The sequence below is a fragment of the Phyllostomus discolor genome, chromosome 2 (genome assembly GCF_004126475.2).
Source record: "Phyllostomus discolor isolate MPI-MPIP mPhyDis1 chromosome 2, mPhyDis1.pri.v3, whole genome shotgun sequence".
Lineage (NCBI taxonomy): Eukaryota > Metazoa > Chordata > Mammalia > Chiroptera > Phyllostomidae > Phyllostomus > Phyllostomus discolor.
This window is the reverse complement of record NC_040904.2, coordinates 150,878,322-150,890,468: the sequence shown is the minus strand read 5'-3', so window position 1 is coordinate 150,890,468 and position 12,147 is coordinate 150,878,322. Positions and strand designations below refer to the sequence as shown.

General features: G+C 45.2%; 1 long non-coding RNA gene across 1 annotated transcript; it reads left to right on the top strand.

Moving 5' to 3' along the window:
- The first annotated feature begins 6,139 nt into the window (after window positions 1-6,139).
- LOC118498736 lies at window positions 6,140-8,648 on the top strand. The gene is made up of 3 exons (XR_004901203.1): window positions 6,140-6,176; window positions 7,373-7,557; window positions 8,545-8,648. It is a non-coding gene; the product is annotated as an uncharacterized LOC118498736 (long non-coding RNA).
- Window positions 8,649-12,147: the final 3,499 nt, after the last annotated feature.

Genomic DNA, 12,147 nt, shown 5'->3' with positions numbered 1-12,147 from the left:
TCATCCCTGCCCTCCCTGCCAAAGCTGACATCATACTTAGGCCAGAAAGAGGAACCTGGTGGGTGGTCCAGCCAGGACACTCCTTCTAAACAGAGAACCTCGGCCACAAAGAGAGAAACAGAGGGGAGGCGGGCTTCAGATAGTGGTGTGTGACTAGTGGCCTCATGGCCCTGACGGGGACTGGAACGGAATGAAATGCCTCCTCTCCCTGATGGCCTGAGGCTGATAGTTCCTACTGAAACTGGAAAAGACGCTGGAGTTCAGGCTGTCTGTCACTACCAAACCCAATAAGCAGAGACAGGGATTGAATCTTTACGGGCGCTTTATTCAGATAGCCGGCGATCTGAGAAGATGGCAAGTTCATACCCTAACAAACCATCTTTCTTTTCTTTCCAGGTCAAGGTTTTTATAGCAGGGAATAAACAAGGTGCGGTGAGCGGTTTTGAAGTTCAGGGAGGGTCAGGTAGAAGAAACGGCAACATTCCTGTCCTGGGCAGTTAGCTGTTCCCAGGGCAGGTGGTCATTTGCCCCTCCCTGGAGTGTGAAGGCCCAGAGGCCTGCATTCGTCCTCAGGCGGTAATCTCTAGCCCCAGGAGGTCAGCTGTTTTCCCAGAAGCTAGGATGGGCCTTATCTGTAGTTTCTGAAACAAAAGCTTTAACATATACATTACTTGCTAAGCTTATAACTTTTTACCTTAAACTAAAAATTTCCAACTCTTAAGTCCCCTATCACTACTACTGATGTGCTAATTAACTAGAAGAATTCTGCTTGAGGCTTGAGCAGCCCCCTTTGTAACAGGGTGCAGCTAGGGGCCCCCTAAAGAGGGATTTGTAATGGGGTCCAGGAAATATTTAAAAATGTAGGATGTCCTCACCCCCACAAGTCTGAACTAGGGGTGGGACACATGGAGCAGGGCCATTGAGAGTTCTTTTACATAGCAACGGTTTTGCAGATAACCTCAGGAATAGTCGTTTAACATATCTATAATTTTTAATGGGTGTGATGGATATGTTAGATAGCTGTGGCCATGCTTTGAGCCAGGGAGATGGGAGCAACTTCCACCCAGGACATAACTGGGAGGCAACATCCCCCCACCCCGTTACAATGCCTGCATAAGAGCTTGGAGTAAGAAGGGCCACTCTGCTTTGAGTCTCCCTTTGCCACGCAGCTTAGGGAGCTGGAAAGCAAGATGTAGCAGCAATGCAGAGCTCTCTCTCTCAGCAGTTTGGAAGAATGCAGGAGAGACGCTGTGGGAAGGAAAAGGGTGAAAGGACTCTTGCTGGTGGGCCATGAGAAGGTGCCATGCGGGTTTGGATTAAGAACTGGAGATCCTGGTGACACAGCTGATGGTGCTGGGAACCGAGGAAGGCCTGTCAGCCGAGCACGGATTACTGGGAAGAACCAGGGGCTGCCTGAGCCCCAGACTTCTATTTCTTTCCCTGAGATATGGTGCCCCTGACTGGGCAAAGGGGGGAAGGAGGGACTGTGGGTGTTTGTGGGTGTTTTAAGGGACTTTGAGATATTAAGGAAGACATTAAGTCATTACTCTAAGTCTGTATAACCTTTGAATAAATAATTCCTTTCCTTTTCATCAATCTCTGGCATTGAGGGACGTAATTCCCTGGCAGTGGGCAAGGCAAACCTAGTACAGGGAGACCCCAGGACAAGGGTGGGGTCCATTTGGTAATAGTATATCATTCCCTCCCTCCACAGGTCTGTTCTGTAATACCTTGACAGCAAAGATTCGGAAAAATACGCACAAAATAATGACTGTTTTCAAAGATTCACAGGAGTCTCCATAACTGGACTCAGTTCAACAGAGGTCAGCCAAGGAATTTTGCACTCTTCCTCGGACCCCTTTAACACCTGCCTGCCTATGGCCAGCCCCCAGCCCTCACCTCTCCCCTCATCCCTGTTCTTAATAATAAACGATGCCGGGATTCCAGATTCTTTTAAGATGAATTTGAGAGTTAGTTCTCCCATTTTGTTCATCTAGACTTTCTCAATCAATAAAAGCTTTTCTTGGCCAAACTTTGGCCATCTGAGTATTGGGCACATGAACCTTACGCCAGTAACATGACCAGAGACCCGAGACACCAGCCCAGGAGTATGCCGTGGAGCAGAGTCAGGCCCCACCACCACCTGGTGAAGATGCTCTAGGTTGGTGGCTCTCAGACTCCAGCATGCATTAGAATTACATTAGAGGGGTTTGAAGGGAACCAAAATTTTGCCACTCGGAAGTAGCTTTTGGAGATTCTAATTTTAAGCTGTTCATTAAGAAACAAGACTCAACAAGAAACTTTGACCCTCTCCCCTTCCTGCTCAAGAGATTCAGAGAGAAAAACCTGCTTCAGGAAAGTAATCGTATGATGTTCACTTTAACCTAATTTGAATTAAGTATGGTAAATGGAAGGCTTCAGGAAGAGGCCTGTTAGCTAGATACCCACTGTGTCCCATTGTCTCTCAGTTGTCTAGCAAGAATTTGCCTTCTGAGTGTGTTTGATTGGAGACTCAAAACTTGGAAAATTTTAGCTTAAGGTAAAAAGTCATAAGCTTAACAAGTAATGTGTATGTTAAAGCTTTTGTTTCAGAAACTACAGATAAGGCCCATCCTGGCTCCTGGGAAAACAGCTGGCCCCCTGGGGCACTGCTAGAGATTACCGCCTGGGGACACCTGGAGGCATCCGGGGCCTTTGTGTTCCAGGGAGACACAGAAGATCACCATCCCCTGGGAACAGCTAAGTCCCCAGAACAGGAATGTTGCAGCTTCTGAATGTCAAATCTCTCACCACACTTTGTTTATTCTTCCCATTATAAAAATTCTGGCCTAGAAAGAGAAGGGAAGATGGTCTGTTAGGGTATGAACCCACCATCTTCTCAGATCGCTGGCCTTCTGGGTAAAGCGCCCATAAAGATTCAATCACTGTCATTGCTTATAGGGTTTGGTAGTGACAGGGAGCCCGAACACTGGTCTCTCTTCTGGTTTCATGTTCTGCTCTTCCTCAACTGCCTGTACATCACTCACTCTCATTTCTGGATTCTAAGACCCCGTCCACCACTTCTCCTTTATCCAAAATGTCTTAAATACCCAAGGTTGCCTCACTGTCTTTGAAATTTCATGCTTTATGTGAATTCCCCATGTGCATGTATTAAAAATGTAATTATTCTATTGTTAATACCTGTATTAATCAAATTATTAGCCCAGCTAGAAGAACATAGAGATGGGAGGAAAAGTGTTAATGTTTTTTCAGCCTCAACTATTTTGGCGAGCCAGCGAGGAGAACTCACTGGCTACCCAAGGCTGCCTGTGGCTGGGAGATCATGAATGTCTGGCCACGGCCAGCAGAGAGGGTCAGCATTTCACTCTGTCAGCCTTTCTGATCTCTTGCTGCAGGGTTCTATGAAATTTAGAAGTGGCAAGAATCCTTTTCTCTATTCTAAATTTAGATTGTTAGGAGAAAGTATTGTTGAAGCTGGCTTCTTGTGCCTGGATCCTTTCCTCCTGCAAATGGTTATTTTTTTCTTCTGTGTCTATGTGTTTGATATCATTTGCCAAAAGAAGGACACACAGTCATAAAGTCCCTGTAAGCCTGTTGTTTAAGCCTTATTCTTAAATACAGGTTTCTTAGAATGCTGGCAGCATGTTGCCGATGGCAAAAACACACCTGGTATTAGATTGGTGGAGTCAGACCAGGCCTTGACTCAGTAACCTTGGTGTTTGAGTTCTGTCTAAGGAAAAATTCAGAGCCAAGACTTAAACTGTAAGGGAAAGTTTATTTAGAAAGTCACAGAGGAAGAAAAAGTGAGCAGTGGGAGAAATGGGCTCAGAAAACATGTTAGAGGCAAAAGAAGGACCCTTGGAACTTGGGAGAGAGAAGGGTAAAGGTAACGCACCTAGGGGGAAGTAGGAGGGGAAGAGTTTTGTGTACTCCAGGGTCCTTGGGTCCTGCTGGGTCCTCTTGAGACAGGATAGTGAGAAGCTAGAAAAATCCCTTGGCAAATGGAATAGGAAAATGCAATCTATTGTGTTCCACAGATTGCTGAACACAATAACTGAGCAGTTTACTGCTAGATGCAATGGTCACGAGGGCAGAAGAACCCCAGTGCCTAGCAAAGGACAAAACTGGGAAACATGAAGACCTCGCTCCCAGGGCAACCTCTTCTCCCCTGGCTATTCCTCCCTGGAGAAAATATCTAGACTCAGTTGTGTTTCAGCTCCAGGCTAAAAAGAAAGCAGCAAAACCAGGTGAGCCACGCCAGAACCAACTGCAATGACTAAAGACCCCCTGCCCTGCCACTGACCAATCAGTGGAGACCATGACCCTGAAAGAGCACCTGGAGAACTGATGAATATTCTGCTGAGACCCTCCCCTGAGACCTCTCCGAAGGTTCCGGCCTGCAAGAGAGAGGGAAGCCTCAAGACAAAGGACCCAGCTTGTGCTCTCCCTGTGGGGAGAAGCCACTGCCATTACCTTTCCTTCCTTCCCAGGCACACATCTAAACTTGAAGGCAGTGGGGTAGCTGACCGCTTGTCCCAGGCTAATCCCTTGACCCTGTCCCCAAAGCACCTTTTCTCTGACCTCCCAGTGAGCCAAGGCAGCCCAGCCTAGGCTCTCCTGTCACTTCTTCCGTGCTAAGTCCTCCCTTGTTTCACCATTCCCAGCTTTTTTTTTAAACGACTTTATTCATTTATTAGAGAAAGGGAAGGGAGGGAGAGAGAGAGGAAGAGAAACATTGATGTGTGAGAGAAACATCGATTACCTCTCACATGCTCCCAACTGGAGTCCTGACCCATAGCCCAGTCATGTGCACTGACTGGAAATTGAACTGGTGACCTTTTGGTTCACAGGCCAGCGCTCAACCCCCTGAGCCACACCAGCCAGGACTCATTGCCCTTCAGCTTTAAGAAATGCACCCTCACAGGCACCTGGACTCATATTGTGAAATCTTTCCTACATGAAGAAAGAACCCATGCACTGCAGCTGGCCTTAGGCAGAGCCAGGCAGGGCCAGACTCCTGCCCAGTAACAATCTGTCCTAAGGGCTTTTAAGGGTGAAGATTTTAGAGGAGTCCCAGGGGAGGATCTCACTAGAATATTCATCAGCTTTCCAAATGTGTCCTTTCAGGGTCATGGTCTCCACGGATTGGTCAGGGCCAGGGCAGGGTTCATTAGTCAATATAGCAGGTCCTGATGTCAGCCAGGACATGGCTTGTCTGGTTTTGCTGCTTTCCTGGACCTGGGGCTGAAACTCACCTGAGGCCTAGATGTAGTTGAGGTGGGCCAGAACCTCATTGTCCTGGGGGCTTAATGCTTAAGGGCTATTCTGTGGCCCCTTTTTTCAATCCCCTTCTGAGAGTGTCTAACTTTCATGACTAGCAACATGCCAGGAGAAGAAAGATCATGGGAGGATCAGAACCACGTGCCAGCAATATGAAAGGTCAGGGGTCCAAACCATGTGATCAGAGTCTTGCTAGGGGAAGAAAGGTCGCCCTGGGGGCAAGGTCCTTGTTTTCCCAGTTTTGTTGGTTGCTAGGCACCCAAGGCTTTTACACTGGAGGCCTTCTGGGCCTGCCCCATTGTCCTTGCTCTGCTCTTTTCTGTCTCACTGCCTACCACAAAAATAAAATTTCAGATTATACCTTTAAAATGGATGACAATTTATCGAACTCTAAGAAATAACTGGACTCACAAGATACTGGCATGCTCAGGATTAACAAGAATTAATTTATGGGACTGAATAAACTGAAGATAATATAATTTGTATGGCTTTTTATTTGAAATATTGCTGATTTTTACTTATTTATTTTAAATACTTTTAATTTTTATTGTTATTCAAGTACAGTTTTCTGCCTTTTCCCCCCACCCCTCCCCACCACTCCAGCATTCCCCACCTCCCTCCCCCATTTCTACCAGCCCTTGTTATTGTCCATGTGTCCTTTATATAATTATTCCTATAAGTCCTTCACTCTTTTCCCCCATTATCCCCTCCCCTCTCCCTTCTGGTTACTGTCAGCTTGTTCCCAATTTCAATGTCTTTGGTTCTATTTTGCTAGCTTATTTGTTTTGTTGATTAGGTTCCAGTTAAAGGTGAGATCATATGGTATTTGTCTTTCACTGCCTGGCTTATTTCACTTAGCATAATGCTCTCCAGTTCCATCCATGCTGTTGGAAAGGGTAGGAGCTCCTTCTTTCTTTCTGTTTTGTAGAATTCCACTGTGTAAATGTACCATAGTTTTTTGATCCATTCATTTGCCTATGGGCACTTAGGTTGCTTCCAGCACTTGGCTATTGTAAATTGTGTTGCTATGAACATTGGAGTGCATAGGTTCTTTTGGATTGGTGTTTTAGGGTTCTTAGGATGTAATCCTAGCAGTGGAATTGTGAGTTAAAAGACAGTTCCATTTTTAGTTTTCTGAGAAAATTCCATACTGTTTTCCATAGTGGTTGTACCAGTCTGCAATCCCACCAACAGTGCACTAGAGTTCCTTTTTCTCCATAACCTCTCCAACACTTGTTGTTTGTTGCCTTGTTTATGGCGGCCATTCTGACCAGTGTGAAGTGGTATCTCATTGTGGTTTTAATTTGCATCTCTCTGATGACTAGCGATACTCAGCACCTTTTTATATGTCCCTGGACCCACTGGATGTCCTCCTTGGAGAAGTGTCTGTTCAAGTCCTTTGCCCATTTTTTAATTGGGTTGTTTGTCCTCTTAGAGTGGAGTTGTGTGAGTTTTTATATATTTTGGAGATTAAACCCTTGTCTGAGATATCATTGGCAAATATGTTTTCCCATACAGTTGGTTCTCTTTTTGTTTTAATGCTGTTTTCTTTAGCCATGCAGAAGCTTTTTATTTTTATGAGATCCCATTTGTTTATTCTCTCCTTTATGTCCCTTGCTCTAGGGGACATATCAGTGGAATGAAATATTGCTGATTTTTAAATCTCTTCTGTTTTCCAGATAAAATTGAAAGTTGGTTTTCTTAAAGCAATTTGGTAAATTTTAACTTTGTAAGTAGTATTGAAACACTTATATTTTTCTCCTTACCTGATTTCTCCAGAATTTGGAAACTCTTAACAAGTAATATTATTTCCAAGGCAGTATAGTTATTTGCATAAATTTGATAAGAACCTGTTCTCGCCCTGGCTGGTGTAGCTCAGTGGATTGAGCGCGGGTTGGGAACCAAAGTGTCCCAGGTTCGATTCCCAGCCAGGGTACATGCCTGGGTTGCAGGCCATAAGCCCCAGCAACCGCACATTGACGTTTCTCTCTCTCTCTCTCTCTCTCTCTCTCTCTATCTCCCTCCCTTCCCTCTCTAAACATAAATAAATAAAATCTTTAAAAAACAAAAGAACCTGTTCTCTTTATAATAGGACACAATTTGGAAACTGGCATTATTAATCAAGGCTTTGACTAAATATCATGTTTGAAAGAGCCATACAGAGACTCAGATGTCACCAGAAAGCTTTAAGGCCTTAAGATTGGCTTTGAAAGCCAGTAAGCACCCCTTGGAAAACAGCCTGGTACCTCGCTTACTCAAGTCACAGCAGTCTTTCAGGTAAGGGACAAAGCTGCTTTCCTGGGAGATGGCAAAGAAAGAACCTCAAGACATTTAGGGGGACCTTGAGAACCTGAGGAATTTACCCAAATCTACACATATTACAGAAGTTTATGGCAACTCTGTAGCTTGGCTTGTTAGCCTTGAAAGCCTAATTAAAATTTAATCTGGAGATCCATGATGACACTTCAGCAGGAGCCTATATAATCAATTGCTATTTTTGTTATATTTACACAAATAATAGGCCAAATTTATTGAAAGTAGACTGGTGCAGAAAATAAATTAGTCTTAATTTGGTTATCTTTGAGAAAAATGAGGGTGATTTTAGAGAGAAAGTCATGTTTTCAAAGAAACTATACTACACAGTGGTGGATATTAGATTCTAGTTCAATTAATGGTCTTTAAAGTTATTTTTCACCTGTAAACTGGATTGTGTCCTAAATTTTCTAGTTTTCTTTAATGTTTGGCTACAACTCTCTGAATTAATGTTTCCTTTTTCCCATCATTTGACTTGAAATTACTGAGAACTAAAAATTTTTTTCTGACACTTGCTAGATGACATGACCTAAACTTCAGAGAAATTGCCACAGTAACTCACTCTTAAACAGTCTCAGTGACTGATGTGGTGTAAGCCTCAGAGACTTTACCTGAGCACCTGATGGCATCATCAGAGACATTGAAACTGCAGATCCAGAGAATCTGTCAGATTACCACTGTCTGCCTTCAATCCAGCAAAAGAAGCTTTGCCTTATATCTAGAAGTCTTCTCAACTTAGAAACTGATTTATACTTTGCTTTGATCATTAACCTTTGTTTTGTTTGTATTTTTGTAGACATACCTCTTATTAAATACCTGTTGCTTGCTTACACAATATAGGACTTGAAAGGACAAAGTCAGCCCCATTTGCTATTGTGGCACCATTTGCCCAGCAGGCCTGTGACCTTGTTAAACATGACTTCCATTTTGCTCTTCTGACCTTGTCCCCAGGGCTGGGAATTACTGGAAGCAAGAACAAAACTAACAGCTCCCTCCAGCCACAGACAGAAGATAACATTGGAATAAACTACAGCCCGTGTTACAACACCCCAGCAGCCCAGGGGACACACAACAGCAACCGCCACCCTTTTTAATCCAATTAAAAGCTCAACGGTCCTATCCCTTAAGGCTGGCTCTTCATACCATGCCCCTCTCCTTTCTTGGAGAATGAATAAAGACTTTATTCTCTATACTTGCTTCTCTTTGTGAATCCTTTCACAGCCCGTGCGTTGCCACCCTTCAAGGCCAGGCAGGTTAATGGTATTTGTGCAGATGGAAAAATATTCACAGAGCTGTTGGGATGTCTGGCATGCCTTTGTTCACGGGTGGGTGAGCCATGCATGCTGCAAGCTGCACGTTTATCTGTGTGTCTCATGTCATGGCCCCTGCTCCCCAGCATGGCACCCATTGTGGCACCTGTCCCCTTGTGTGTCTCTCATCATCAGTGCCCCCAGTAGGGAGTCCCTACCTGTTTAAGTACTAGAGGGGAACAAAGCTGTCAAGATGCCAGAAATTATATAACATAACATAATTCTGCACATGCAAGCCCACTTCATGTTATGGGAACAGTTTATCCACCCAGTCTCAAGGCTATGAGAACACTGGTGATTAGGCCCCTCCACAGCTGTGGGAACACTGCTTCCCTTAGTTACCCAGACACCTGGGTGAGGAAGCCAGACTGCCTCCACTTACCCTACAGCCCACATCACTGACCACCTTAACAGGACTCACTTTGGGAATCCATCTGCCTCACCACATACTGAAATAAGACTCAACAGCTTAACTGAACTGACTTGTACTTAGGACCGAATGACTGAATCAGTGAAACATGGAGCAATCCAATTTAGCTTCTGGAATTGGAATCTTTTATTTAAAGTTTCAAAGGTGGGACTGAAGGTGTTAACAGCAAGTGACACCAGACGTTAGACTTCAGTGCTTGAGTTTTGGCTAAGAAAGAATTCAGATCCAAGACTCAAATACAAGTAAAAGTTTATTTAGAAAGTCACAGAGGAAGAAGAAAGCCGTGGAAGAAGTGAGTCAGCTGGTTGTGTGGGCTCAGGAAACAAGTTACAGAGGCAGAAGGAGGACCCTTGGAGCTTAGGAGAAAGAAAGGCAAAGAAAACACTTTAAGGGAAGGAAAGGGGGAAAGGCACAGGGGAAGGCGTGGGGGAGAGGAACAGAGGGAGGTAGGAGGAGAGAAAGGGAGGGGGAGGAGGGGAGGGGGAGAGAGTGGGGAGGGGGAGAGAGGAGCAAGAGAATGATCACATGGGTGCTTGTACTTGCCCTGGGAACTTTGTCTTAAGGGGTTTTTATCTGGATGTCTCAGGGGAAGATCTCAATAGAATGTGCATCAGCTTTCCAGGTGTGTCTTTTCAGGGTTGTGATCACCATCGATTGCTTGGCACTCAGGGAGGGGCCTATTAGCTAGACACCCACTGTGTTCCACCATTTGAGTTGCCTGGCAAGATTTTGCCTACTGAGTGTGTCCTGCTCTTCCTCAACTGCCTGTAAATCACCCACTCTCACTTCTGAAATTCAAGACCTCCTCCACCCGCTTTTCTCTTCTGTCCAAGAATGTCTTATATACCCCATGTTCCCTCACTGTCCTTGGAATTTCTTGTTCGTGTAAATCTCCCATGTGCATGTATTTAACACTTTTCTCCTATTAATCTGTCTGTAAATTTGATTATTATCTCAGAAGAACTTAGAAAGTTGGAGGAAAAGTATTCATCTTTTTTTTTTTTAACCAGAACAGTTGGTTAAAACACACACTGCTGGGCTCCACCCCTAGAGTTCCCGATTCAGTTGGTTGAGGGTGGGGATGGGTATTTGCATTTCTAACAAGTTTCCAGGTGATGCCAATGCTGCTTTTTCAGGGATCACACTTTGAAAACCTCAGCTGTGGGCTAGAAAAAAAATTAGAAAATTCTAGGTAAGCCCCAGTGACTATTTAGGTTGACTGGAAATCCACAGAAAACACTTGGGGCTAGGGGACAGAGAAGTGAGAACTCTCCTCTAGAGACATTCCACACCTGGTGGCGGAGCCTGGCAAAACGAGGAGCTTCAGCAGTCCCAGGCTGGGGCCACCGCAGGCGACAATCTAAGCAGCTCAGCCTGGCCTCTCTTTCAAACACACTGACTGAGACTGACTGATTGGCAGGAGAAAAACTAGAAAAACGTGGAGGTGTGCAACAGACCAGAAATAGTAGGAATGAGCATAACACAAGACTTTTATTTTTAGTACATCCCATATTTTGCCATTTTATTATTGTCCTTGTAGTGGCTAAAATAAAAACTCTTAAAGCGTGTACGAGTGTTTGTGTGTATGTACATGTGCTGTTGAAAGACAGTGGTATGGAAAACATTCTCCTAATTCTGCAATCTTGATGGCAGAAAAATTCATTTCTTAATGATGAGAGGTTGTAATGAGGTGCAAAGTGGGGAGAGCACCCAAAAATATTCCCCACAGACCATGGTTGGGGGATGAGGGAAGGGGATGGTACAGAGGCTAAGATACTTTTCATAACAGTGGCAAGTTGATAGCAAGTGGATAGCTGTTCTATGGCCCTGGGCAAAGGTTTACATGACTTTCAGAATGTATAGTGACACGTGATGGAGCCAAGGGAAACTTGTACGGCACCTGCGCAAGACGCAGGGAAGTGAAGGCTCCTGTGTACTCTTGCCCTGACTGAAGATGACAGCCTAGGAAAGGTAAAGATACGGGGGAACTGGAGAAGAGTAGCTCACTGTAGGAGGGGCCAGATATGAGGTCACGTAGGAAGCCCACCATTTGAAACCAGGGTGGGCTGAAAGAGAGTGGGCTGGTCTGCCATGAGGGCTGAGAGAGTAGGTAGCAGCCATGAGGAAGGAGCCATGATGTAGAGGGGATTCAGCCATGCTATCTGTAGTAAGAGAGAAGCTACTTCTGCTTCTCTGAGAAAGGTTCAGCCATGCTGCCTGTAGTGAGGGAGGAAGCTATGTCTGCTCCTCTGAGAAGTCAGCCATGAGGAAAGAGCCATGAAGTAGGGAGATTCGGCCATGAGCCCTGGTGTAATGAGGAAGGCAACCATTCAGGCTGAGAAAAGGATGAAGGAGAAAGCTGATGGAGCTGTGTGGGAATCTGCTGAACCAAGCATGGATCAGTGGAAGATGCCTGGAATGCTGAACTGTGGCCAGGAATACTGAGACTATAGACTTTTGTGTCTCTGAAAGATGTACAGAGAAGCCACTTTCTTGGGACGTGTGCCTTTCTGGACTCCTCTATGGTCCAGTGTAACACAGCACATGTTTTCCTGGACTATTACATGGAAGCTGAGAACAAGGTGCCCCAGGTCCTGAAGGAGAGAGCTGCTGCAAGAGGATGGAGATTCTGAAACTCACAAGTGTGCCTTCCAGAGAAGATGGAAAGCTGTGCAGCTGGTGTGAGAACAGATAAGGATATGGGGGAACTTTGGGGCATGCTTTTGGCTTATAGCCTAATGGGGAGCAGGGGAAGTACTGGGTCTCATGGGAGAGCAGGGCTCTGAGCAGGAGTGCTCCCAGCCCCCCTCCCCG